The sequence below is a fragment of the Osmerus eperlanus genome, chromosome 24, assembly GCF_963692335.1.
Source record: "Osmerus eperlanus chromosome 24, fOsmEpe2.1, whole genome shotgun sequence".
NCBI classification, from domain to species: domain Eukaryota; kingdom Metazoa; phylum Chordata; class Actinopteri; order Osmeriformes; family Osmeridae; genus Osmerus; species Osmerus eperlanus.
In genome coordinates, this window is record NC_085041.1 from 10,281,305 (window position 1) to 10,298,007 (window position 16,703).

Sequence of the window (16,703 nt, forward strand, 5' to 3'; positions counted from 1 at the left end):
TTACCTGTGGTTTCAAACCAGTGTAGCTCACTGCAACGCTGTAGCTTACGCGAGACACACGACAAAAACATCTAACTTACACAGCTGTTTAGGAAGTCAAACGGCGACAGAACATGTTCGGCACTCCCCTTACTTAAATCAAAAGTCTATCTAACTACTAACCTGAACTTCATTGCCACAGCCTAAACGTTGTCAATCTGTTCATGAAAATAATTAATTTAAGCTTAAACCGTACAACGGAACGTTAAATCCAATTCAACCAACGCAATCGCTACAGTACCAAGACGAACACAGCAGTAGTCTAGTACTGTACCGTAGTAGTACAATTTACCGGGGCAGCTTCTCCACACAGGGCTATATCGCATTTTGCGTTGTTACTGACAATGATCGCTACCAGTGAGCTTTTTATAAATGAGAGATTTTCCACTAAATAAATGTCAAGCTTATTTACGTTTTGGGGGCATATTTTCAGTTAGCAGATGGTACTGTTTCAATCGCGATTCCATCTTCTACTGCCGGGTAACGTCGTAGAATAATGTTCAAAGGGGGTTCTTTATTAATGAATGAATGCAATGAGTAGGCTAAATGCCTGAAAATATCATGAGAAGGGAAAAACTTAAAATGACGTTTAAATCATAGAGATTAGGTCAATTTTTACACCGGTCTGCCAAATGTATTCGTTTTGATTCAACGATGAGGCTGCCTCTTGCAGGGGAAATGAGAAGACATCTATTTCATTCTACACTTCACTCGTATTTTGAGTTGTAAATGAGCAGCAAAAAAAAAGATGCTTTTAAATCTATGTAATATTTATACATAATAAGTAGGCCCTATGCATTTTTATATAAAATATACAGGAATATCAGTTGTAAAAATGGCATTAAAATCCTTGTACAACCGACGCAAGCAAGCACACCCTACAATTTCCCCAGAAATTGTACCCTCTCTAGTTAATTTTGCTTCTGTACTATGTCTGGGATTTCAGTGTATTAGTCGGTTTTCAGAAGAAAAAAAAATTGTAGGTCCAATCAGTGAACAGAGGGAGTGGCTGAGAACGATGACGTTGATGTCGTGCATTAGTTTGAGTTGTAGTTCAGTAATGGCGGCGGAAAAATATGCGAGCGAAGCTATTCTGCGGTTGTGGCAACGCTGCCGAATACCCATTAAAGTTAAAGCCGGAGCAAGAACAATCCTTGCTGAGTTTTGTTGGTGGCCATGATGTTGTGGCCAATCAAACTTTTCCCGAACCCCGTGGGGCCCTCCCCACGGGATTCGGGAACAGTTTGATTTTCCAGCTACGGCAGCTACCTCCGTTACAGTGTTGAAGGAGTTGGCTAAGGCGAACGCTAGCGATTGGTTATGGCAGATCAGAGTGGCTCTGCCAGATCCAATAGTTTTAAACTTAAACAGAGTACCCGCCTTCAAGGAAGTTAATGCTTGTCAATGGAGCGATCCCAGACCCTCTGTACAAATGAAATGTTCAGTACATCTCACACATTTGCCTTTGTTTGCATGGGATTCATGGAATTGCTAGTTTCTGCTCCACCATTTCCACCATAGTGTAATAATAAATATAATTGGGTGTGCTCAAGCCTTCGGCGAGAGCACAACCTTTGTTCTCTCACATATATATTTATTAGGGTTCCTCCGGTAGGAGGGAACCTATTGTTTTTGTTAGTATTCTTATTATTAGGGTTCCTCCGGTAGGAGGAAACCTATATTGTTTTTGTTAGTATTCTTATTTTGCTGTACTGTGCAAATTTGGTACAACCTTCAAAACCCTTCTCCTTATGAACCATAGATCCAATCGACTTGAAAATTGTTACAGATTTGTAGAATACATGTCTTTCTATAAGGAAATTGAATAAGGAATGCAATACAAAATGGCTGAAAGAAGTGTATTTATGTAAATGTCCACATTGCCACGATATCTTTGTGTTAATAAATCAAATATAATTTTGACTGATGGTTTTTCAAACCTTTGTGCCTTCAAGATGACATCATTCTGAAGTACCATACGCAATTTCACCTTGATATGTCAATATATGATTGAATTCAATTGAATTGTTCCATAGCGCGCGTGCTCCAAATTCTCAGACTCATCCTGCCCCTTGACACTAGGGTGACCACCTGTCGCGCTTTGAGTTGTGTCGCACAGCATTTTCACCCCTTGTCCCGCACGTCCCATATTGAAAATGCTGTGCGATACAGCGCAAAGCGGGACAGGTGGTCACCCTACTTGACACACGCGTGAGCTTGGCGAGACGCACACACATCCTTTCTGGAAATTGTGTGCTGACCTGGGCCCTGTTCGTCGTAAAGGTTGAAGCTAAGTTAATCAATTGTCCCTTTAGCCCGTTAACATTAGCGAGAAGAGTGAGAACAGCAAATGTCGGTTCGTCAACGGCTGATCCGCATCCAAATGTGGTTAATTTCAATCAGGCTAAACTTATCAGGGAAATTGCACGTGCACGTCCTACTTCAAAAGGCAGTTAAGGTCGATCACCAAAACCGTGATTTTCTAACGGTATTATGGCGGAAAAGACGAAAGAGAGAGCGGTGATAGGCTATTCTCGCCATCCGAGCAAACTATTATAATGAGTCTCTAAGAAGACAATAAGCATATTATCATGGCCAAGTCAAACACCGCCACCGCTGCCAGAGCAAGACAAGCAGCTTGGCAAAAAATTGCCGATAAGCTAAATGCGAAAGTTTTGGGGAAATGTATAGGCTCATCTTAAGTGCCTCATTACCCCAATCAATCAGATCACATTTCTTTAAATGTGCCTGCTGGTATAGGCTTAATGGAAATTAATAATCGAATGAGATCTTGCTAGCGAAAATAATGATCTCAACTCTTTCAGAATAAGTAGGCTAGATAAAAACAAGGCCAAAGAGTATCTAATTGATACGAATTCATAGACAATTATGAGGATATATGTAGGCTACTGCGCTTATATCATGTACTATATATGTGTATATGCATGTAGGCCTAAATCCCTCTTTGATTTCATTGACTGGGACATGGCCAGGGAATATGATGAATTGATTCATCAGCTGGTTAAAGATGCTGTAAAGTGGACCTGGAAACGAGTTTTAAGTTCGCCACACCACATAATAATGTGTTATTAACTACCCATCCAAATTCGAATGAAAAAATAACACCGACAAGTATGTTAAATTAGGCTTTGAAATCGTGAACAAATCAGCAGTCTTCTCTGCTTGAGACTGGGGGGGGGCGTGTCGCCTGACGCAGCTGAAGCTCCGCCCCTCGCTGCCTAGTGCCTACCTCCGACCCAGATAATGGACGCTATGTCAAGCCGAACAAAACCGTATAGAATTAGAATTTATTTGTTCAATGAGTGAAACATACAGATGCATATAAATGAAATGTTCCCCTGAGCTGTAACAGTAAAAATGGACACCAGAGACAGCAGACAGTGAGCTCTCCAACTAGGCTACTTCCAACACATTAGCTATCACCAAAATACCATCATTCTACACCGAGTAGCCTAATATCAATTTAGCGGTTTGCACTAACTCATAGCAGAGATACCTCTGGAAAAGTTATCTAGTATAATTATAACAAGCACACAGAACTGAGTGATGAACTGCTGGCGGCGGTGGATGGTCCAGGTGCGACCGGAGGATGAACGTCCGGAGGGGCGATGCTCGGTACGGCTCCGCTCAAGAGAAGCCTTGTGTTGGTGAACCCCGTCTGTCTCTGGTCCATGTTAAAACTGTCCGCCGTGAAATGGTCAGTGCAGAGGCGGCTGTTGGAGTTTATCCGAAGCTTTCCATGAGCGTGGCTCTTCACAAAATCTATCCACCTATTTTTCCTTTCATTATCAATAGGGAACTTAAATGGCGTTGCAGCGCAGCTGGATTTCTTGCATCCAGGGAAGATGCAGTTGTGGGTGGTGGGAGACATCCTGAAGCTAGCTAGCTAGCTGATGTAGGCTACAATAACAGTACAGCAGGAGGAGCCATTCAGTGATCTGACGTAGATAGGGCGAAATGACGTAGATAGCGCATTTTTTGGCTCCGCCCATTAAAACCTGATCTGAAAACGGAAGAGAAACTGTTTTTCGGTTTAACTCCACATTTCAGTGTGACAAAGTCTTAGCGCTTTGCACATGCTTTCAGGAACTCATTTCACACGTATATAATGTACTTAGAAGCAAAACATGGAATTTACTTTACAGTATCTTTAAGCGCCAAATACACTTTTCTTACAGCAACGCATGCGGCGGCTTTGCCAATGTTTTCTGCATCGCCTATACTGTATAAAAATGTAGCCTATAGCCTACCTGACGCAAAAAACCTCAAGGCTATGCAGTCTGAAGCACAGTTAAAGTTTCAAGTAGCTTTATTGTCAATTTCTTCACATGTCAAGACATAAAAAGGAATCGATATGACGTTTCCCACTCTCCCACAGTGAAACATATAAAAAGCACAGGCACAACAGATAAGACAAGACATTTCATAAAACATAGCGTTACATATTCACGTACAGCAGCATAAGCTAATAATAAAGCATAAAGCGTGCTGCGGCATGTGATATTTGCAATGTACGGCCCGAGAAGGTCTTGCAAATAAATGAGTCCTTGTCGGCTGAATCGATATCGCTCAAACAAGAACTCATCCGTGTGAAATAAAGGATCTTGGCAATCGCGAAGAACTCTATTGGTATGGAAAGCTAATCGAACTAAAATATAGCTCCTTGGTCAACTGGGTCTCTCAAAAAGGGAGCTGCCATGTTATTTTCCGGGGGTGTGGCAAGCTTATCCAGCTACACTTACTTTAGCCTGCTCTGGAGCAGGTTAGTGCTAATTGATGTTACTATGGTGATTTATCGAAAGTTGCTTCCACGAACCAAAGAGGGGCGTTTTTTATCTTAGCCTGAAAATTAGCTCGCTAAACCACTTAGCGAGCTACGACGAATACCCCCCAAGCCCCCACCCTCTGTTTTTAGCTCCTGTTTCATTTCGCTTCCAATCGCAGCTCGCCGTTACGAATATAAATTATTTTTCGGCGGCCATTGTTGTTTTCAACTGAAATCGCCTGATAGTGTTGAAGGCAGCCACGTTCGGTAAGTCCTATTTTTACACATTTTAAGCTAGAATCAATGATTGGTTTCGTGAAAGTACACTACACTTGAATTATGGTGAAGGTTTTAGCACTTTTAGACCTTTAGATTGTGAGTCTGAAGTGACGGAAAACCGAACTCGAAAAGTAGCTACTGTAGCTCTAGCTTTTTTCGTCTGTGTTTTTAATTAGTGAGTCATTTTGCATCTCGGTGAATTGTTCATCAAAAAGGTCGAGGAGGGCAGCCTTTAGGAGAAAAAGCAAGAACTTTGATTTGGGGCGGGAAAGTCTTAGTAATAAGCCTATGCGCCAGGGAGACCGCATCTGCTTAGGCGGCAGCCATGTTTTGGTCGCGTCATGTTCATAAGTTCACCATTTTACAGTTAGGTCTACACGAAAAAGGTCGAGGAGGGCAGCCTTTAGGAGATGTGGGAATTGTGCTTTTAGCCAGATCCTCCGATTATTTTTGTGATTTGTGGACTTGCAATTGGAGTGATACTGCGTCCCAGGGGTACATTGTTTTGACGTTAGCCTCAGAGTCAGGCTCGGCTCGCCCACTGGCAGTGTGTAAACAATTTTGTATTTCACTCAATTCTACTCCAAAAACGTCAGGGAGGACTGCTTTTTGTAGACAAGGGCCTGCAAAAGATAGCCAGTATATCTGATTTTTCAAGGCGATCCTGTTTCATTCGTCATATGCCCTGAGAAAGCGACCTACGTTAGCCAGGCTAGTTTTGCCAATTTCAGTAGGTCAGGCTATTTAACCCTCGTGCTGCCTTCGGGTCACATGACCCAAAGGTTCATAACGAACCATCGTTGTGTTTACCCAATTTTACCCAATACAAAAACAAATTAAAATATTTTTCTTTTAACCTTTGCAATGTGGGGGGTCTGAGACAGCCTAGCTGTTAAAAGAAAATGCTTCACTTTGTCTTTGTATGCGGTAAATTTGTCGCAATACGACGGTGGGTCACAATGACTGATGGGTCAGAATGACCCGAAGATAACACAAGGGTTAAAGGTCTCTGACAGTCAGAATCACTGTTTACAGGCAAAGGTCGAGCAGGGGGGTATTCGTCGTAGCTTGCTAAGCGGTTTAGCGAGCTAATTTTCAGGCTAAGATAAAAAACGCCCCTCTTTTTGGTTCGTGGAAGCAACTTTCGATAAATCACTATAGTAACATATCAATTAGCACTAACCTGCTCCAGAGCAGGCTAACGTAAGTGTAGCTGGATAAGCTTGCCACACCCCCGGAAAATAACATGGCAGCTCCCTTTTTGAGAGACCCAGTTGACCAAGGAGCTATATTTTAGTTCGATTAGCTTTCCATACCAATAGAGTTCTTCGCGATTGCCAAGATCCTTTATTTCACACGGATGAGTTCTTGTTTGAGCGATATCGATTCAGCGGACAAGGACTCATTTATTTGCAAGACCTTCTCGGGCCGTACATTGCAAATATCACACGCCGCAGCAAGCTTTATGCTTTATTATGAGCTTATGCTGCTGCATGTGAATATGTAACGCTATGTTTTAGGAAATGTCTTGTCTTATCTGTTGTGCCTGTGCTTTTTATATGTTTCACTGTGGGATATATTATAGGGGACCGTCATATTTAGGGACCGGGGTAAAAGAGTAGACAGTCAGAATGTTTCTTCAATATCTTTGTCAAAATCGACCATACAAACTTCAAACTTGTTGCACATTCTTCTACTACTGACTGACCAATTTGTACAACCTTTGGTTTGGTGATAAAGTTGATTATTGATTAACACATAGCCGATAAATCAACAAAAACACCAATATTTCAGTATTTCCTCAATAACTTTGTCAAAAATTAACATAGAAACTTCAGACCAGTTTCACATTATTCTACTCCTAGCTGACCAAGTTGTCCAAGCTTTGGTTTGGTGATAAAGTTGATTATTGATTAATCCATAGCCAAGAAATCAATAAAAACACCAATATTTCAGTATTTCCTCAATATCTTTGTCAAAAATGAACATAGAAACTTCAGACCTGTTTCACATTCTTCTACTCCTAGCTGACCAAGTTGTCCAAGCTTTGGTTTGGTGATAAAGTTGATTATTGATTAACACATAGCCGATTAATCAACAAAAATACCAATATTTCAGTATTTCCTCAATAACTTTGTCAAAAATGAACATAGAAACTTCAGACCAGTTTCACATTATTCTACTCCTAGCTGACCAAGTTGTCCAAGCTTTGGTTTGGTGATAAAGTTGATTATTGATTAACACATAGCCGATAAATCAACAAAAACACCAATATTTCAGTATTTCCTCAATAACTTTGTCAAAAATGAACATAGAAACTTCAGACCAGTTTCACATTATTCTACTCCTAGCTGACCAAGTTGTCCAAGCTTTGGTTTGGTGATAAAGTTGATTATTGATTAATCCATAGCAAAGAAATCAATAAAAACACCAATATTTCAGTATTTCCTCAATATCTTTGTCAAAAATGAACATAGAAACTTCAGACCTGTTTCACATTCTTCTACTCCTAGCTGACCAAGTTGTCCAAGCTTTGGTTTGGTGATAAAGTTGATTATTGATTAACACATAGCCGATTAATCAACAAAAACACCAATATTTCAGTATTTCCTCAATAACTTTGTCAAAAATGAACATAGAAACTTCAGACCAGTTTCACATTATTCTACTCCTAGCTGACCAAGTTGTCCAAGTTTTGGTTTGGTGATAAAGTTGATTATTGATTAACACATAGCCGATAAATCAACAAAAACACCAATATTTCAGTATTTCCTCAATATCTTTGTCAAAAATGAACATAGAAACTTCAGACCTGTTTCACATTCTTCTACTCCTAGCTGACCAAGTTGTCCAAGATTTGGTTTGGTGATAGTTGATTATTGATTAATCCATAGCCAATAAATCAACAAAAACACCAATATTTCAGTATTTCCTCAATAACTTTGTCAAAAATGAACATAGAAACTTCAGACCTGTTTCACATTCTTCTACTCCTAGCTGACCAAGTTGTCCAAGATTTGGTTTGGTGATAAAGTTGATTATTGATTAATCCATAGCCAATAAATCAATACAAACACCAATATTTCAGTATTTCCTCAATATCTTTGTCAAAAATGAACATAGAAACTTCAGACCTGTTTCACATTCTTCTACTCCTAGCTGACCAAGTTGTCCAAGCTTTGGTTTGGTGATAGAGTTGATTATTGATTAACACATAGCCGATAAATCAACAAAAACACTAATATTTCAGTATTTCCTCAATATCTTTGTCAAAAATGAACATAGAAACTTCAGACCTGTTTCACATTCTTCTACTCCTAGCTGACCAAGTTGTCCAAGCTTTGGTTTGGTGATAAAGTTGATTATTGATTAATCCATAGCCAATAAATCAATAAAAGCACCAATATTTCAGTATTTCCTCAATATCTTTGTCAAAAATGAACATAGAAACTTCAGACCTGTTTCACATTCTTCTACTCCTAGCTGACCAAGTTGTCCAAGATTTGGTTTGGTGATAGTTGATTATTGATTAATCCATAGCCAATAAATCAACAAAAACACCAATATTTCAGTATTTCCTCAATAACTTTGTCAAAAATGAACATAGAAACTTCAGACCAGTTTCACATTATTCTACTCCTAGCTGACCAAGTTGTCCAAGCTTTGGTTTGGTGATAAAGTTGATTATTGATTAACACATAGCCGATAAATCAACAAAAACACCAATATTTCAGTATTTCCTCAATAACTTTGTCAAAAATGAACATAGAAACTTCAGACCAGTTTCACATTATTCTACTCCTAGCTGACCAAGTTGTCCAAGCTTTGGTTTGGTGATAAAGTTGATTATTGATTAACACATAGCCGATAAATCAATGTTTGTAATGTTATTGTTTCTCAGTTAATATAATCTTGTTGGTCACCCTGATTGTGCATGTTGTGTATTTTAATGGGACCAGAGAGTCGGCTGCTGTACTGCCATAGGCTATTCTCGCAAGGAGCTGAACATGAGCTCTGACCAAGCCCTGTTGCCCACATGACTATTGTTAATTGTGCATTGACTGAAAGAGATCAACTCAAGAAGAGTTACAATATCTGTGGTTATTCAGCCATCTTGGGGAAAGTTTGAAAAGAGTACTGTGGTCAAAATGTGTCAATTGTGGGAGGCATGTTTTTGGACTATCACTAAACCTCATGCGGCCGCCACAGCATTTCTGCCTTGGCATGACCTGCGCTGGGAGAGAGGGAAACAGCATGGATGGAAGTTGTGTGTGGGCAGATGTGTCTTTATATAGGGTGAAATGGAATAAGAAATGAAATACAAAATGGCTGAAAGGGGTTTATTTATGTAAATGTCCACATTGCCTCAATATGTTTGTGTCAATAAATCAAATATCATTTTGACTGATGGTTTTTCAAACCTTATTGGCTTCGAGATGACATCATTCGGAAGTAGTACAATATGCAATTTCATGCAATTTGACATTGAAATGTCAACCGTTTCTTAACCTTTGTCCCAAAGCTGACCAAAGGTAATACTCTGCCATTTCTATTCATCAAATCTCAACAGTTGGTGTGTAGCAGAGAGGATAGACAGACTGACTTGTAACCTTATGCTCATGAGTTCAAATCCCCATTCAGCCTATTGTTGTTGGCCAAACATGAAGTAGTTTTGCTCTCTTGTTGTCCAAGTCTCGATCTTCTACAGTGTACATGTTTATAATATTTTGCCGTTTTGCGGAGGAACCTGCATCGCTGCATTGCACCTATATTTATTATTTATTTTTGCCCCCCTAAGCCTCAGTCAATATTTGGACTACATAGACAACCTAGGTGTCAAAAGCTTCGTCTTGGTAGCGATTGAGTTGCTTGTATTTTTATTTACACTCTGTTGCACAGTTTAGGAGGTTACAACGTTTTTGTGGCAAAAAGTGTCTTCTGTCAACGAAGGGTACCAGTGCTAGCCTACGTCAGCACACGTTAGCAACGACGCATGGATACAACGTGATAGAGACGTTCTAGCACGCAAATTGGAGCTTGGATTATGAGTGAAAAATGCTAACCACCAAAATTACCAACCATTGGGTTTTGTTGAGAAAGCAATTTCGAGTGGAACTGCCATCTCAGATTTTTTATTTAGGTCGTGAAAGTCTTTGTAATTTGAGCGAGTGCGCGTCGCCCGTGAGACTGGCTAGGCGGCAGCCATGCAAGCGTCATAGTAGTTTAGTATTTTCGTAATTTTATAGTTCGGTCAATTCTACACCAAAAAACAGAAGGAGGGCAATGTTATGACAATATGACTATTGTGAAGACAGCCAGGTGGTAAGATTTTAACGTAGGTTGCTGTAAAAACTTGGTTTGCTATGTGAGAGCCCCGTCAGCCTCCGTTGACGATTGCGTCACCTGTTGTCGATCTCTGATGACTATTTTCTTAATTTCGTACCAGGGTCAATTCTACATCAAAAATCAGAAGGAGGGCAGTGTTTTAAAGATATGGCGATTGCGAAGATAGCCAGCGGGTCAGCATATTTTTGTGATTTGTGTAAAACTTGGAATTTGAGTGACACCGCGGCTTGTTTTGACATTAGCCTCAGTCAGACTCGGCTCGCCCACTGGCAGTGTGTCGTACTGTCTTCAAAGCCACAGCTAAACTTTATGTCAAAAGAAACGTTCTCATTTCCGGTGCTTTCAAACAATCAGTGAAAGGTGGAGCAACAGCAGCTAGCTTGCCTCTAGCAAACTTATTTTGAATTAGCCATTTCCCCCTACATTAATGTCGAACTTATTTACGTTTTGGGGGGCATATTTTCAGTTAGCAGACGGTACTGTTTGAATCGCGATTCCACACTGCCAGTGACAACGTTGTTATAGTAGCTTGTTTCAAAGGGGGTTCGCAGCTGTTTCAAGGGTGTTCTTAATGAAATATGCAATATGAGTAGGCTAAATGCTTGAAAATATCACTAGAAGGGAAAAACTTAGAGGACGGACCCACCTGCAACCGACGCAAGCAAGCACACCCTACAATTTCCCCAGAAATTGTACCCTCTCTAGTTCATTCTGGTTGGCGTCTACATGCCTCCGCAGGCTAGCGTCAACGAGGCTCAACGTGTGCTCGCCAGCCAGATACTGAGTGTGGAGCATGAAAATCCTGATTCCTTGGTTATTGTGCTACGCGACTTTAACAAAGGCAATCTCACTCAAGAACTCCCCAAATACAGACAATTCATCAAATGCCCTACCAGAGAAGGAAACACCTTGGATCACTGCTACTCTACAATCAGCAAAGCATACCATGCGGTCCCCCGAGCAGCACGGAGTCACTCTGACCACGCCATGGTCCACCTGATTTCTGCATACAGGCAGAAGCCAAAGCGCTGTAAGCCTGCTGCGAGGACATCGAAACAGTGGACCAGTGAAGCTATGGAGGATCTGCGGGCGTGCTTGGACTGCACTGACTGGGACATGTTCACGACTGCTACCAATAGTCTGGATGAGCTCACAGAGGCTGTGACATCATACATCAGCTTCTGTGAGGACTGCTGTATACCAACACGCACCAGGGTGAGCTACAACAACGACAAACCCTGGTTTACAGCTAAACTCAGAAGGTTGAGGTCAGCGAAAGAGGCCGCGGAGTGGGGACAGAGACAATTTCAAGGAGTCGAAGAACAGGTTTAGCAAGGCGGTGAGGGAGGCTAAACGACTGTACTCGGAGAGACTAAAACACAAATTCTCTGCAAACGACTCTGCTTCTGTCTGGAGGGGGCTCAGGCAGATTACCAACTTGAAGCCCAGAGCCCCCCACTCCACTAACGACTCTCGCCTGGCCAACGACCTGAATGAGTTCTACTGCAGATTTGAAAGACAATTGGACAGTCCTGAACTACCCCTTCCCACCCAGGAGGCCTCCCTCCTCACCCCCTCTACAGTGACGACTCTCTCCATTAAGGAGGGTGACGTTAACAGAATTTTCAAGAGGCAGAATCCCTGCAAAGCAGCTTGGCCGGACTCTCTCCAGCCACCCTCAAGCACTGCGCTGACCAGCTGTCTCGGGTGTTTACCTACATCTTTAACACCTCCCTTGAGACATGCCATGTGCCAGCCTGTCTCAAGTCCTCCACCATCATCCCTGTGCCCAAAAAGCCAAGGCCAACAGGACATAATGACTACAGACCCGTCGCCCTGACCTCTGTGGTAATGAAGTCTTTCGAGCGCCTGGTAATGGCACACCTTAAATCCATCACAGACCCTCTACTGGACCCCCTGCAGTTTGCCTACAGAGCCAACAGGTCTGTGGACGATGCAGTTAACATGGCCCTCCACTTCACCCTACAGCACCTGGACTCCCCAGCATCCTATGCCAGGATCCTGTTTGTGGACTTCAGCTCTGCCTTCAATACCATCATCCCCGCCCTGCTTCAGGACGAGCTCTCCCAGCTGAATGTGCCTGATTCCACCTGCAGGTGGATCACAGACTTCCTGTCTGACAGGAAGCAGTGCGTTAAAGATCCTGTAAAGTAAATTCCATGTTTTGCTTCTAAGTACATTATATACGTGTGAAATGAGTTCCTGAAAGCATGTGCAAAGCGCTAAAACTTTGTCACACTGAAATGTGGAGTTAAACCGAAGAACAGTTTCTCTTCCGTTTTCAGATCAGGTTTTAATTGGGGGAGCCCAAAAATGCGCTATCTACGTCATTTCGCCCTATCTACGTCAGATCACTGAATGGCTCCTCCTGCTGTACTGTTATTGTAGCCTACATCAGCTAGCTAGCTAGCTTCAGGATGTCTCCCACCACCCGCAACTGCATCTTCCCTGGATGCAAGAACTCCAGCTGCGCTGCAACGCCATTTAAGTTCCCTATTGATAATGAAAGGAAAAATAGGTGGATAGATTTTGTGAAGAGCCACGCTCATGGAAAGCTTCGGATAAACTCCAACAGCCGCCTCTGCACTGACCATTTCACGGCGGACAGTTTTAACATGGACCAGAGACAGACAGGGTTCACCAACACACGGCCTCTCTTGCAGCGCGGAGCCATACCGAGCATCGCCCCTCCAGCCGTTCATCCTCCGGTCGCACCTGGACCATCCACCGCCGCAAGCAGTTCATCACTCAGTTCTGTGTGCTTGTTATAATTATACTAGATAACTTTTCCAGAGGTATCTCTGCTATGAGTTACTGCAAACCGCTAAATTGATATTAGGCTACTCGGTGTAGAATGATGGTATTTTGGTGAAATGGTAGCTAATGTGTTAGAAGTAGCCTAGTTGGAGAGCTCACTGTCTGCTGTCTCTGGTGTCCATTTTTACTGTTACAGCTCAGGGGAACATTTCATTTATATGCATCTGTATGTTTCACTCATTGAACAAATAAATTCTAATTCTATACGGTTTTGTTCGGCTTGACATAGCGTCCATTATCTGGGTCGGAGGTAGGCACTAGGCAGCGAGGGGCGGAGCTTCAGCTCCTTCAGGCGACACGCCCCCCCAGTCTCAAGCAGAGAAGACTGCTGATTTTTTCACGATTTCAAAGCCTAATTTAACATACTTGTCGGTGTTATTTTTTCATTCGAATTTGGATGGGTAGTTAACACATTTCTGTGGTGTGGCGAACTTAAAACTTGTTTCCATGTCCACTTTACAGGATCTTTAAGCTGGGAACACAAGTCTCTGACTCCCGGTCCATCAGCACTGGATCACCCCAGGGCTGCGTCCTTTCTCCTCTGCTCTTCTCCCTGTACACCAACAGCTGCACCTCTAGTCATCCGTCCGTCAAACTCCTGAAGTTTGCGGACGACACCACCCTCATTGGGCTCATCTCTGGTGGAGAGGAGTCTGATTATAGGTGGGAAGCGGCCAACCTGGTGACATGGTGCAGCCAGAACAACCTAGAGCTCAATGCTCTTAACCCTTGTGTTATCTTCGGGTCATTCTGACCCATCAGTCATTGTGACCCACCGTCGTATTGCGACAAATTTACCTCATACAAAAACAAAGTGAAGCATTTTCTTTTAACTGTCGGGCTGTCTCAGACCCCCCACATTGGAATGGTTAAAAGAAAATTATTTGTATTTGTTTTTGTATTGGGTAAAATTGGGTAAACACAACGATGGTTCGTTATGAACCTTTGGGTCATGTGACCCGAAGGCAGCACGAGGGTTAAGACAGTGGAGATGGTTGTGGACTTCAGGAAGAACACAGCCCCACTCACCCCCATCACCCTGTGTGACTCCCCAGTCAACACTGTGGACTCCTTCCGCTTCCTGGGCACTATCCTCTCCCAGGACCTCAAGTGGGAACTGAACATCAGCTCCCTCACCAAGAAAGCACAACAGAGGATGTACTTCCTACGGCAGCTGAAGAAGTTCAACCTGCCAAAGACAATGATGGTGCACTTCTACACAGCCATCATTGAGTCCATCCTCACCTCCTCCATCACCATCTGGTACGCTGCTGCCACTGCCAAGGACAAGAGCAGGCTGCAGCGTATCATCCGCACTGCTGAGAAGGTGATTGGCTGCAATCTGCCTACCCTCGAGGACCTGCACACCTCGAGGACCCTGAGGCGAGCGAGGAAGATTGTGGCCGACTGCTCCCACCCTGGTCACTCCCTGTTTCAGTCACTCCCCTCCGGCAGAAGGCTGCGATCCATCAGGACCAATACCTCACGCCACAAAAACAGTTTCTTCCCTTCCGCTGTTGGCCTTTTCAACAAGGCCAAGGGTCCACACTGACTCTAATGACTTCCTGCTTAAAACACACTACTTTTTGCACTGGGTCACTGTTTTCATTAATATATACAGTATAATCTGGGTCTATAAGTGCTGGAACATCCAAAATATTTTTTGAAAAAAAAGCTCAAGCACCAGGGACTTATAATAGAATTTCTGAGTTACAGAAATAACACAGTGCATAGTTCATTTACAAAAAAAAGTGAATTTACACACCCCAAAAACACTGCAATTTGACTTGACAGGTAGCAGAAATCAAGCAGAAAAGGACTTGAAAAATATAAATAACTTGGTGCCCAACCACATTACAAATGTACAATATAATATTTATGTTCATATATATCATGTTAACTAATAGCAAAGAAAAGTTTTGGAATTGGCCTAAACTAGACCAAATCTGTGTGATAAGAAACCCTTTTGATGTATAATTTTAGAATATCAGTGTACAAGCTAGTACACAGTGCAGGTATTATTTATTATACCTACTAGCTAACACAGATGTAAACACAATGTTAGGCTAAATTGGGAACCGATCTCTCGTCTATCTGATTACCCTTTTTTTCGGAAAATAAGCCGCACCCCCCCCAGAATGAGCACTTTGTGGAATATAAGGAAAGGAAACAACGTTACTGTTGCGCCGGTTAACGTTGAGGGGAGCACTGCTCACGATTGATTACTTGCCATCTAACTAGACAACATTCCCAATCAGGGTGAACACTCAAATGATCTAAAGGCCATAGCATTACACATTTCAAAACAGAACAAACACAACTATAGAACTCCAAACAATGCTTATTTAACTAAGCTAATGCCCTTAACTTAGTAGCTTTTCAGCTTGCCGCAGGGCATTCTGGGTACCAAGAGCAATGCACGAGTATAGGCGATCTACAGCATTGTGTAACACTTCGGTTGTGGATAGTATGTCCAGAAATAAAGCACTCATTTAGTGGCAGAATCCATTGTTATGTCTACAAAATTATTTTAGATATAGTATAAGTTTAGCTAATTTGCAAATCCTGAGGATAGCCTACTGTAGCAGACCTTTCTATGTGACAACGGACAAGGGTGTTTTGTCCCTCGGGAGTTGCCGTAGGCTTGATGCTGAAAGCATTTGTAAAATCATCAAGAAGAGCAGTGGTAAAATACAAGTTATGAAAAGAGACTGCGTCCGTGTCTTATTGTCCACACGATCATATACAATTAGATCTAAAACAAACTTACAAAGAGCTCGGTTACACTACCAAAGTTGAATTAGTAATGTTGTTAGCGATGCTAGCGTTATTTTTGCTAGAGCTAGCTAGCCTATACAATTTCACTGGGTCTTGCAGCTGTTTGATTAACTTAAATTATTATGAAATGTTATGTTCTACTAGCCATTTGCCTACTTTAGCAAGTCACTGTATTACCAAGCCCTGATAGTGTAACTGAGACTACTGTGTTGCCTAAATAATTCCTCTGTCAAGTAATAAGCCCCTGTTCAAGTGTTGAGCATTAAATTAGCTGCACGGTCTGTAGAGATCTTGAGACGAAGCCACTTTTTTGTTCTAAAACCGGATTATAAACTGCTTCGAAATATAAGCCGCACAAGCACAAGAAAACTGTAAAATCGGAGTACAAGCCTACTGACTGTGTCAGTTTGTCTGTTATTGGAGTCGAAGTACTAACATTAACTTACACAGCTACTGTAGGCTAATCAACATTCGAAAAAAATGTTCAGGAAACCTAAACCCAATGCAAACCTTAAAACTTACTTCAAATATTATGCCTTTTTCAATCACGAAAAGAGCTTGTGGAGCTGTGGAAATATTGTCTATTCTGCTGTCTGTTCTTATTCTTCTGTATCTCACAACAAACGTCTCTCTTCGA